The sequence below is a fragment of the Macaca nemestrina genome, chromosome 6, assembly GCF_043159975.1.
Source record: "Macaca nemestrina isolate mMacNem1 chromosome 6, mMacNem.hap1, whole genome shotgun sequence".
Lineage (NCBI taxonomy): Eukaryota > Metazoa > Chordata > Mammalia > Primates > Cercopithecidae > Macaca > Macaca nemestrina.
The window spans coordinates 17,147,261-17,159,311 of record NC_092130.1 but is presented as its reverse complement, the minus strand read 5'-3'; the positions used below and the strand labels follow the sequence as shown (position 1 = coordinate 17,159,311).

The following is a 12,051-nucleotide window of genomic DNA, read 5'->3' as shown; positions in this document are numbered from 1 at the left end:
CAAAAGAAGCAAAGTGCTTCATAGACCTGACATTGTAGTGGAGAAAACAGATGAAAAACAACAAAATGAAATTAAAATATCATAGAAAAATGTCACGTAGTATACAAGTTCAAGAAAAAGCATAGTAAAGAGTAACTCCCTCATGAAACACACAATACAAAAATGAGTCTCACATACATGAAATAATTTTTCAAATCCTTTGAGACGGTAGGTGACTAAGTGTCCAGGTAAGTTGTTTGGACATTTAGTATAGTAGAATTCAGAGAGGTCCTCTCAAGGCTCTTTTGCCTTGACCTCAGATCTAACAACCCTGTCATTTGTTGCTTTGCATTTGTTACTTAATTCAAAGACCTGGACCTTGATACAAAATGGCTACTCTCTGCTAAGGTGGTCAATCCAGCAAGTAGGAATCAGTTGCATGTAAACCCTTCCCTTGATTTCCAGAGTATGTGGGACCGCTCACTCTAACCCTTGTTGCTCTATAACCAAACCTTCAAATATACCCCAAGGCAAGCTTGGAGGCATGAATTTGTGATCCCTGTCTCACAGTCAGTGTCCCCCTGGCCTCCCTCATGTCACACTATGCCTTCCCTCACCGGTAAATACTAACTCTTTCTAGATGGTTGTCCAGAAGGTTTTCTTCATTACCGTTTAGAATAGTACCATGAAATTTCCAGGAGAGTCACCTGAAGCTCAGTCCTATCTCTGCCATCATGCCATCCGCCTGAGGTTTAGCAGGGATTATTTAATTATGAATTGTAGAGAAAAAAAAAATCTGAATTTCTCAGAGAGCTTGAAGTCCTTTCGAGGAATATTTATAAATATTTTTTTCATTTAAAAAAATTTATACAGATATTTATTAGTCTTCCAAACCGTCAAGCAATAAAGCAAGGAAAAGCATCCCTGTTCCCATAACAGCCCAATCTCCAATCTCCTTAGAGGATTATTTTCAGAAGGAAAATTAAAACTATAAAAAAATCAAATGAAAATTTGAGAACTGAAAAATATACTATTTTAAATCAGCAAAATTTAGCGGATGGGCTTAATAGCAGAATGGAGATGAAAGAAGAAAAACACAGGGAAACTGAAAATACAGCAATAGAAATGTATGCATCTTGCTATATAGTGATTCTGTGCATTATTTATTAATAAATAAACATAAAGGGAATTTTCTATAGGTATAATGTTCTGTAACCTACTTGCTACTCAGACATAAATTGTAGATACTATCTTTTTCTCTGAGTAGATAAAGGTGTCATGTTCTTTTTAATGGCTATATATGAGTTTATTGTACAGAACTATGATAGTATGTTAAACTATCACCATATTGATCAGTTTCTTTCCAATTTTCATATAATGATGCAATAATTAACATATATACACTCACTTGATGCATTGGTGTGTTTCCATAGAATATATTCCTGAAATTTGAACTTTTAGGTCAAAAGAAATGCACACATTTTATATTTATCAAGATCTCCATATTGACTATGAAAAAGACTGTACTAATTTGCATACTACTATCTAAGTGGAGACTGCCTATTTTCCCATAATGCACCCAAATTGGTTACCATTTTCATGTTTGAATATCTGGTCATTGAATAATGATTACATCATTGTAATATTTACTAAAAAATTACGATATTTCTCACAATACTTATTCCTTTTAAAATTAAAAAATGCACTAATTTGCTCAGCAGCAATAGAAAAAAATTAATTTAAAAAAATTTTTTAACTTCATATTTACCCCTACATGTAGCTTATGTTAATGGTAGAAGGTAAACACTTAAGGAAAAATGGAATATCAGGGTACATGTGGTGCCAGCCAAATGGAGAACTTGATACAGGTTATTTGTCTACTGTTACAACTAAAAACTGAACAGGTTGTAAAATGCACTATTTGAGATTCTGAAAAGTAAATAATAGCAAATGAATTGAGGACTAAAGTCAAAATTTAAATGTTGGCAAGCAAAGTAAGACTCCAGTCACTAGGAAATTCATAATGACAGTGAAAGTTAAAAGTCTGAGAGACATACATCTTTCTGGCCAAAGGTATAAGGAAAACAAACTACTGGAAGCTAGAGTATGAAAGAAATCCCAAAGGGAAAAGAACTGGAGAACGGGATTCTGTATATGAAGTGACGTAAGTCCTGGGCTTACTACCTCCAAGCTGTGCATGTACAGAACAGACTCAAAGAAATCAACAAAGGCTTTAAGAAGTGAATTGCCACAAAAACCACTGTTCCAGTTAAAGACAAACCCATAAGATGCACATGTGCCAAGCAGATTCAAAAAGCATAAGACAGGCCTGAAAAACTGAAATGACATTGGAACCACCACCCTACGAAGGAGACTCAGAACTTGTGGTCTGAACCTACCTAGCCAATTGTCTGCTTAAACAATAAAGAAATAAATAACATTCTGCAGAGGATTTAACAGGACCTAGAATCTATCAACATGATATTAAAAATATTCTGGATACAAACCAAAAGCATTCAATATACAAAGAAACAAAATTATCTAACCAATATCTAAGAAAATAGATACTTAGCAGATACCAAGCCTGAGATAACCCAGATGTTGGGATTATCAAAGACCTTAAAGTAGCTATTATAAGAATTATCCATTAGATAAAGATAAACACATTGAAATGAATGGATATATAAAAGTTTTCAGAAGCAAAATTAAAACTATAAAAAAGAATCAAATGGAAATTTGAGAACTGAAAAATCAGAAAAATTTACTGGATGGACAAAATAGCATAATGGAGATGAACGAGAAAGGGCCAGTGAAATTGAAGACGCAGCAATCGAAATTATGCAATTTAAAGAAGGGAGAGGAAAAGACTGCAAAAACTAAAAAAGCCTCCAACCTGTGAAACCATATCTAAGGATCTAACATGTTATTGGAGTGGAAGAAAGGAGAAATAAATTGGTGTAGAAAAATATTGAGGAAGAGCATCAGGATAAATAGCTAATGCATGTGGAGCTTACTACCTAAGCAATGGGTTGATAGGTGCAGCAAACCACCACGGGACACATTTACCTATGTAACAAACCTGCATGTCCTGCACATGTATCCCGGAACTTAAAATTAAATTAAAAACAACAAAAAGAAAAAAACTGTTATCAAGAATCCTGTCATCCAGAGATAATCAATTTTAATATTTGATATAGACATTTCAAGGCTTTTTTTCATATATGTAAGTGCACGTGCGCGTGCACACACACACACACACACTCATATATGCTGGGATACTAGAATATCTGCCCCGGTAAATTGTTTTTGTTTTTTTTTAAATAATATATTGCAAATGCTTTTCTATGTCAATAAATGTGCATCTTGTACAATAATTTTAACGGCTGGTCAATAGCTCATTGTACAATGTAGCCATAGTATTTTATTTTATTTATTTATTTATTTGAGAAGGAGTCTTGCTGTGTTGCCCCGGCTGAAGTGCAGTGGCACGATCTCAGCTCACTGAAATCTCCGCTCCCGGGTTCAAGTGATTCTCCTGCCTCAGCATCCTGTTAGCCATAATATTTTAAATTCAATAACCTACCTTTGCTTAGCTTCCTTCCCTTTTATTAGCCATTATAAAATTCTGCACTCAGTCTTATTCCTAAATCATTTCATATTTCACACCATTATTATTTTCTTCATTCATATTCCTACAAATAAAATTGCTGTGTGATACAGTTTGGACATTGTCCCCTCCAAATCTCCTGTTAAAATGTAATGCCCCATGTTGGAGGTGGGAGGTGGGAGATGATGGATCATAGGGACAGATCTCTCACAGATGGTTTCGCACCATTCTTGCAGTAATGAGCTAGTTCTTACTCTGAGTTCAAGAGAGATCTGGTTGTTTAAAAGAGTGTGGCACCTCCGCCTGCTTTCTCTTGCTTCCACTCTCCCCATGTGACATGCCAGCACCCCCTTCACCTTCTACCGTAATTGAAAACTTCCTGAGACCTCACTAGAAGCAAGGCAGATGCCAGCACCATGCTTCCTATAATGCTTGCAGAACCATGAGTGAATTACATCTCTTGTCTTTATAACTTACCCAGTCTCAGGTCAAAGACTTACTCTGTGTAAGAGAGTATTCATTTAACCAGTATTTACCCAACAAATATTTATTTAGCATTTAATATAAATTGGGTACTGCTAATATGTGGAAGTACTACTTTCTCTGAACGTTTGCCAAATCTAAGCTTAATCAGCAACAGTTGGTCGATCTTGAATGACAAAACTAAAATATATGCATACATTGGGTTTCTATGGAACAGTGAAAGTTGGTCTTAGTGGTACAGTGATGGTGCAAGATCAAGTCTCCAAAAAGTTCTTTAAGAAAGAAAGGAGTCATTAAGTATTAAGAACACAGAAAACATGTTGATTTTTCTCTTGTGTATGTTGTTTTTCTTTACTTAAATAATGGAAGTGTGTTTTAGAAGCTACAAAATTGGCTCATATCAGAGCAACCCATTTTCTCTCAATCAGCACAAAGGTGATCCATATACATTGACAGTCCCAATGGACCGATCAGTGCTACAATCGTCTCTATATAATTGGTTATAATTATTGAATCATTTCTACCAAATAACCACTGTTACAAATTTTAAGATTGCTTTCTGAATGTTCTATTAAAGGTTATTAACTATATACTATGATTGCCTGAATGCTGATTCCCAAGAAGTTAGTCTATTATTCTATATCCTTTTAAGAACTAATCTTTGTGAAAATAAACTGGGCATGGCAGAAAAGCATGGAATACATTATTAGTGTAAGATATTCTTATTCCCTAATTGGAAAAGTAATCCTCAACTATTTTGGGATCACTCCCTCCTGTGTGACCTTACTTTTTCATGAATATACTACTAGTATAGTATGTTAAACAATTGTAGAATTATACTCTTTGAAGTCTGTCTTCCCTGGTATACACTGAACCCTTTGAGGGCATGAAATTGAGTCGTATTCATTTTATTTTTCTGTTAATTAACTCAGAAAAATGTTAGATACAGGTACGCTGTTTTTTGTTTTAGTTTTAACATATTTTGGTATTCTTCTTCACTGTGAATGCAGAAGATATCCCACTTAAAAACAAAGCAAATTAAAACAATGTGTGGTTGTTGCCAGATAAAATACAGGACACCCAGTTAAATTTGAATTTTAGAAAACAATTTTTTTTAGTATAGGTATGTCCCAAATATCACATGTTTATCTGAAATTCAAATTTAACAGGGCATTTATATTTTTATTTGCTAAATCTGGCAACCCAAAAATGAATGTACTAGAAATAGCTGGAGATTTCCTAGAATATCCCTGAAACCAGAACAAAAGTTTCTCCCTGGCCTAGGAAGGAAGATACCCCAAAATCTTCATAAAATGGAATGTGGGACTTCTGAGCTAAGAGCTCACTAGAGAGATGTAAAGTGGGGCTAGAGAGCCACTATCAGAAATGCTGTACAATGCATTGCTTAAAATATTAGACAATATCACTTCTAAGTCTTGACTTTTTCGTGCATTTTACTTTTGCTTTAATTTCGGGATTCCTTTTTGCTATCAGAGTTAGAAAATCTTGAACTTTTTAATTGATTTTTCTCCACCAGTGAACTTGGAACCGTGCATCTGTCTTTCAGGAGTCAGGTTCCCTCCACCGCTCTGGAACACCACCCTACTGGGTATTCCCAGAAAAGCCCCTTTGCGAGAAAGACCAGTGTGGTCACAATATTTACATCAATGCACAACGGCCAGACTCCATTTCAGAAGCTATTTTATGAACACAGATTTATTCACCACCAGATGATTCTTACTCAGTTACTTTTCCCAAACTCTCAGCTGCTGCCAAGGTTAATGCAGGCTCTGACTCTGCCTGTTGATTCATATTAATTAAGCCAATCCATGATCTTGTATCATACAGTGTCTGTTTTTAATATGACCTATTTGATGACGCTGTATTAATTGAGGAGAAATGCACACTGGCATTCTGGCCTGCACTCTTCCTAATTATCTTACAGCCCTCATTCAGCAGCGTTGAAATTCGACTTGGTTATCACAGTTAATGGAAGCCCGTAGCTCCTAGCTAAGTGATCTCCATCAGTCACCTGATCTTTTCTTGCTCTCAGCTGCATAAACATGATTGTGCTATCTATGCAGTCCCTGATGAATGCATAATTTGAGCGAGGGTATGAATGTTTTAACGAAATCTCCTGCTTTGATCCTTAGGGCAACAAGATGGCACTCCATTCTGGTACCTTTCTCTAAGTGGAAGGATAACAAGATTGGAATGACAAGCCTATGAAAAGAAAAGTTACACAATAACAGGGGCTAGGAAAGGTGAAGCTGGCTCTGAGAATATGCAGGAAACTTGAAACATGACCTTGCAATTGTGCGTTAAAGATCAGATGGGGCCGGGCGCGGTGGCTCACGCCTGTAATCCCAGCACTTTGGGAGGCCGAGGCGGGCAGATCACGAGGTCAGGAGATCGAGACCATCCTGGCTAACACGGGGAAACCCCATCTCTGCTAAACAAAATACAAAAAATTAGCTGGGCGAGGTGGCGGGCGCCTGTAGTCCCAGCTACTCGGGAGGCTGAGGCAGGAGAATGGCGTGAACCTGGGAGGCGCAGCTTGCCGTGAGCTGAGATCACGCCACTGCACTCCAGCCTGGGTGACAGAGTGAGACTCCGTCTCAAAAAAAATTAAAAAAAATAAAAATCAGATGATAGAACAGAAGGCAAATAAGGGCATCAAAATCCTCCTGTGTTTCCTCATGCTGCTCTTGAGCGCTACAAAGTCAATTCCACATTGTCCACCTTTCTCTTAAAAGCTTGATGGAAGGCTGGCGTGGTGCCTCATGCCTGTAATCCCAGCACTTTGGGGAGGCTGAGGCGGGTGGATTAGTTGAGCTCAGGAGTTAAGAGACCAGCCTAGGCAACATGGTTAAACCCTGTCTCTACAAAAAATACAAAAATTAGCTGGGTGTGGTGGCCCACGCCTGTAGTTCCAGCTACTTGGGAGGCTGAGGTGGGAGGATCACTTGAGACTGGGAGGTTGAGGTTGAATGAGCTGAGATCATGCCACTGCACTCCAGTCTGGGTGACAGAGTAAGATCCTGTCTCAAAAATAACATAAAATTAATAATAATAATAAATAAAATTATAATTTAAAACACTTGGTGGAGTTCCTAGTCAAAACTACTAATTCCTGCTCTACGTTTCCATTCACTATATTCATTCATTCATTCATTTATTCAATAAATACCTACTAGATATCAGACACTGTGAAATGCACTGGGGAAAAAAACCTGTGAATAAAACAGAAATAGTCACTTTCTTCATGAAACTTCAGTCTAGTCAATGAGACAGGTAATTAAACAAGTTCATTAAAATCAATAATTATAAATTGTGAAAATGGTGAGAATAATACAATAGGGTGCTCTGATAGATAATGACAAGGAGGAACCAGTTTTTGAAAGGGTGTTTTGGGAAAGCCTCCCCAAGGAGATGACATCTCAGCTGAGATCTGACTGACCAGCAGGAACCAGCATATGAGAACTGAGACAGCACAGTCCAGCAAAGAAATAGCATATGTAAAGGTTCTGAGGCACGAATAAGCTTGGTGTTTCTGAAACCAAATGTAGGCTAGCGTATCTGGAGTTAAAGCCACAAGAGAAGAGGAGCTGAGAATGCGACCCTCTATAAAGCCCTTCTGCTGCTGGAATCTGGGATGTTAGTGGTTTTCTGCATCTCTTTCCTCTTTTTCCACCAAATAATACCCAATTTAAGGCAGAAATGATGTAATGTTCATTTTTAATTACCAACAGTGTCTATTATGATGCCTTGTGTAATACAGGTGGCCAAGAAATGGTGGTTAAACTTGTATTGATTTAAATGTACTAGGAATTTCAATTGTATCTGTAAAAAGAGAAAGCTGTTTAGTCTCTGAAAAACTTGCTAATGATAACAGTTAATATTTATTCAACCATTATTATTTACTGGGTGCTATTCTAAGCTATTTACACATGTTCATTTCCTTAACATGGGCAAAAACCCTATGAGAAGATATTATGTTTGCTTTCATTGCAAAGGTGAGAAACTCAGGAGCTGATAGGTCAATCAACTAAAAAAGTGAGAGTATAATTAGTGTCTGAGCCAGGATATGAATACAGAGAGTTAGTCTCCACAATACATGTCCCTAAACATGATGGTAATGCTCCTAGCAGTTTGAATACGAAAGCTAATTAAGCCATTGAGGTACATCAGTACTTAATACTCTAGAATTTATGTCAGGTATATGACATGTCATGGAAGGAACATACTTCACCTGAATATATATTACTCAGGTTGTATGAAATATACCTTTAATACATTTCCATCTCTCTGTATTTTTGGTTATAAGAAAGGATTATCTATTCACACTTCAAAAGGTTTGAGTGTTGCTATAGAAACTGCTTTTCCTTAAATTTTTGAGATGGCTCTCAGTTCGTAAGATACTCAGCTGTAGAGACAGTAGAACATTTCTCAGTCCTACCAACCATACCAGCCCCAAGGGGTAGCTCAGGGAAATTGTCGATTTTTATCGATATTCTCCACCTTCTTTTTTCCCTCTTTCCCCAAACTAACTCAAATACAGAATCTAAATAAAATTAGCGTGCCTGCTGTGCCATATAGTTTTAGGACAAATTTTCTAGTCTCCTCCCCAGCTACCGGCTTGCTTCCCCTGAAATGCTTTTAAATGAAGCTCTGGTGCTCCCCTGCCCGCCAATGATGTGGAACAGACCCATTGCTTAGAAGACTCCTGTTCTTTGATTATTACCTTCTTTGGGGACTTTGGCCTAGGATATAAAGTGAGGGCAAAAGGAAAACATATGAATGGTATTTAGAAAAGTAAGAATGTCAAGTTTTCTGGAAAGGAATGAGAAGAATGTACCGATGTTTTGATAAAGGAATTCATCTGTCCTAGAAACTCAAGCCTCCATCATCCCTTCATTCCTAGCACTTAGCACAGCTCCTGGCACCCACTAAGTGCTCAGTAAATGCTGGATAAATGTGTGACATCTCTGGTCCTTTGAGAGGTAAATGCACGGGAGTAAGATGGTAGGAAAGGTATAGAAATGTCATAAGACTATTTCCCCAATGACTTCCAAACACAGCAAACTCTAACTCCTTTTGTACATATTACTAGATCAACCCAATCAGCACACAAGATTATCTTTGCAGTTGTTTTGAAATTGCCTAACTTTGCGATCAAGCCTGTTAACCACGCACTGATATATATGTGTGTGTATGTGTGTGTATACATATATATAATTTAGGTTTATGTACCATCTTCCCAAGTAGATTGTAAATCTTTGTGGTATTATTTCTCTTTTCATTGCCTGTTACATATCTTTTTACGAATACAGTGCTGTGCAGAGTGAAGAGGCTCAATAATCCTCACGTGTTAGCTAAAGAATCTGAAATGGTGAAGGGCTTCCTGAGCAGTCTTGTTCTTGGGTGTATACCATTTTGTCACTCAAATTAGGAGAGTTCCACAGAAATCTTCTATTTAGGCCAGGCATGGTAGCTCATGCCTTTAATCCCAGCACTGTGGGAGGCTGAGGCAGGTGGATCACATGAGGTCAGGAGTTCGAGACCAGCCTGGCCAACATGTTGAAACCCCGTCTCTACTGAAAATACAAAAATTAACTGGGCATGGTGGCGAATGCCTGTAGTTCCAGCTACTCAGGAGACTGAGGCAGGAGAATTGCTTGAACCTGGGAGGCAGAGGTTGTAATGAGCCAAGATCACACCACTGCACTCCTGCCTGGGTGACACAGCGAGACTCGGTCTCAAAAAAAAAAAAAAAAATCTTCCATTTAATCTCACTCAATAAATATTTAAAAGAAAGGAAGAAAAAAGAGAAGGGAGGGAGAGATGAAGGGAGGTGGGAAGTGGAGAAAGAATTTGGAAGGAGCTTTTAGTTTGAGAGAAATAATTTAGAAAGCTTTCAGTTCAGTGGGACTGAAAGAATATGGGTTTTGGAGTAGATCTTCCGAGATCTAATAATGTGAGAACTTTGGCAAATAATTGAGCTGTGTCTCTTTCCCTAAATTATGAACATTAATACCTTTCTTAGAAAATGTATATAATGCTATGAACTTTAAAAAAATAGAACTCTCTTTGTTTCAAGTGGGAGGAATATATCCAGAACTAGCTGAAGCTTAACAAGGAATACTGGGGTGCTCACAGAATCCAAGGGGCTGGCTGAAGGATCAGGGATGGTACAGAGCCCTCAGAGTCTTCTAAAGCTTGAGAATGGTGTAGATAGAAAAACCACAGACCCAACATTTTAAAACAAGATTAATATTATCCATGCAGGGATAAAAGGAAAGAGGGACACAAAGACCACAGGTGGACAGTTCCATTGTAATTTGAAGTAGAACTAGGCTAATTACCTAAAGAGATCATTATGCATGTTTTTCTAAGAGACATTTTCTATAGTTAGAATTTTCTTATAAAACAGGACAGTAGTGGGCAAAGCAACTTGGTAACACAGGGAAAACTGCATGGGTCCAAGTGAATCTTCTCTGATGTCTTGCTAACCCTTGGCCAACCACCACCCTAGGGCCACCCAGATGGCATCCTCGGATCCCTGCTGTGTGGGCCTCTCTGCAACATGGCAGTTGGCTTCTTCAAAGAAAGCAGAAGAATTTCTTTCATTCTTCAAATCTCTCCTTTTAGAAAAATCATGCTTATTTCTCCATCTTATCTTTTGGCCTCTGCTCCCACAGTTACCTGAATATTCACATAAGGCTTGAATCTAAGCTCTAGAAGAAAAGATCTGATTGGTCTCATGACTTGTCAGTGGTCAAGACTTCTCCATTAGGATACTATTACTTGGTCTATAGTTCCCTTGGAACTACCACATAGAAAACAGGTTGTCTCGTGAATTGCTGACTAAGAATCAGACGTTCATTTCAAATCCAATTTATTATGGTCGGGGTGGTTGGGTGATAGAGATTTGTGTAAAAGAAACCACTTTGGAAATGGAATGTAACAAGCTTGGATTAATGAGTACACTGCTTTAACCAAAGGATAATTTCATAACGTGGCACTTAGTGTTTTTCTTATACAAGAGGTTTTGCATTTATTGTTTCATTTTATTTTAATATTTACAAAATTCTCATATTTGTATAAAGAAGGTATTCTAATCTTCATGTTTAAGTAGGGAACCTGAAGTCCCGCAAAACTAAGTCATTAACCCAAAGTATAGTTAGAAAGCCTAGTCCATATTCTGTGACTCAGAATTATTAGATTTTTGCATTTTTTTTTTTTTTTTTTTTACTACATTGCATGGTTATCATTGTCCTCCATTGCCTTCTTTTTGTGTTGTGCTTGAAAAACAAACCTCTTTTGCTTTTATCATCTCAAAGAGAACAATGGCCGGAGAAGATAAAGATAGCAAAAAAGGAAGAGAGAATGCTGCTGCTGTCTCAAGGCCTGTGGAAGGAAGGAGAATCTCATAATCACGTCATATGCCAACTAGGATCAATTGGTAGGGGATCCTGAAGCTCCATGTTGAGAATTTCAAAAGCATATCTGGGCTGGGCACGGTGGCTCACGCCTGTAATCCTAGCACTTTGGGAGGCCAAGGCAGGCAGATCACAAGGTTAGGAGTTCGAGACCAGCCTGACCAACATGATGAAAACCCATCTCTACTAAAAATACAAAAATTAGCCAGGTGTGGTGGCATGTGCCTGTAGTCCCAGCTACTCAGGAGGCTGAGGCAGGAGAATTGTTTTAACCTGGGAGAAGGAGGTTGCAGTGAGCCAAGATCAGGCCACTGCTACTGCACTCCAGCCTGGGCAACAGAGCAAGACTCCATCTCAAAAGAAAAAAAAAAAAAAAGCATATCTGGGTTCTCCTGGGTAGAAGGAAAGCTTCTGGTTAGATTAACGATATCTAGGGTGGAGGAGATGTTTTCTGATTGCTTGGTGATATCCACTATGGCCTCTAGAAATATCAGCGGAAGAGAAAGAAAGATTATTTAGCATGCCAGGCCTGAGCTTTAT

The 12,051-nt window shown here is 37.9% G+C and overlaps 1 long non-coding RNA gene across 6 annotated transcripts in view; it reads right to left on the bottom strand.

Moving 5' to 3' along the window:
• Window positions 1–12,051, bottom strand: part of LOC105480808 (uncharacterized) — a 694,030-nt gene that overhangs the window by 668,678 nt on the left and 13,301 nt on the right. The gene's annotated exons all lie outside the window — the stretch shown is intronic.